Source organism: Amphibalanus amphitrite, unplaced genomic scaffold, assembly GCF_019059575.1.
Source record: "Amphibalanus amphitrite isolate SeventyFive unplaced genomic scaffold, NRLGWU_Aamphi_draft 000166F_arrow, whole genome shotgun sequence".
NCBI classification, from domain to species: Eukaryota; Metazoa; Arthropoda; class Thecostraca; order Balanomorpha; family Balanidae; genus Amphibalanus; species Amphibalanus amphitrite.
Genome location: NW_024881661.1, coordinates 589,895 through 591,227, shown reverse-complemented (window position 1 = coordinate 591,227; position 1,333 = coordinate 589,895).

The window sequence follows — 1,333 nt, the reverse complement described above, 5'->3', positions numbered from 1 at the left end:
GCCAGCAGGTAGCGATTTTGACACATTCTTCAGCCGTCTTAATGACCTTCACCCCTCCATCACCTTCAAGGTTGAGTGGGAAAAAGATTGCACGCTACCATTCTTGGACATTCTGATTACGAGGGACTCGTCAAAACTCAGGTTTTCGATTTATAGAAAACCGACAAACTCCAACGCGTACATTCATTACTTTTCCTTCCACGATAAGTGCACCAAAAAAGGCGTGATACTGGGACTATTTCTTAGAGGGTATAGAATTTGCGACAAAGACAATCTCCAGAACGAGGTGTCTGAGATCTACAGAATTTTCACAGACCTTCGATACCCTGAGTGGTTTATTCATGACGCTCATATGTCGGCAAGGCGTACCTTTTTCACTACCAATAGGAACAAGAGGGAGAAACCTAAGAAATGCTTGGTTTTGCCGTATAACGAGGGCTTAAAGGGTTTTAAAAGGGTGTGCAGTGAGGAAGGGGTGGGAGTTGCTTTCACTTACCCAAACACTATTTCCAAGACTCTCATTAAAAACAAGCCGAACAATGAAAACAAGGTTGGGGTGTATAGCATTCCTTGCAAAGTGTGCCCGGACACCAGCTACGTGGGAGAAACTGGTAGGAGTTTAGAGAAAAGGGTTTATGAACATAAAAGGGATATCAGGGTAGCGAATGAGAAAAGCGCGCTCTTCTGTCATGTTAGAGATTATCAACATTTAATGGACTTCGAAGAAGCAAAATTACTATACTCTTCAGATGATTACTTAAAACGTCGCATTGTAGAATCAGCGCTGATAAGCACCACAAAAAATATCAACTTGTCACAGGGACACTTCGCGTTTAATAATGTCATAGCGGGCATAGTTAAGGCCAAATGTTGCAAAAGAAGCTCCTGAGAATTTATTTCATGTGCGCTGTCAACAAAAAGAGCATAATCGTGTCGTGAATTTCGTGTAACGTGCTGTCATTGTGTGTTTTCATAATAGCTTTGAAAAGGGATCGAGATGATCCGAAACTGTTAGCTTTTTAACGAATACACAACGATCGATCGACTCCGAAGTGTGGCTTAGAATAATTATTAATGCGAATCTAGTGCATTTTCTTTAAATATATATATATATATATATATATATATATATATATATATATATATATATATATATATACATATATATATATATATATATATATATATATATATATATATATATATATATATATATATATATATATATATATATATATATATATTGAAACATTTCTTGAAAATAAGCGTATGGTATGCACTTTTTATGTTTATGAGATTATCGTGTTTTATTAAATCTGATTGCCGTTCGCAG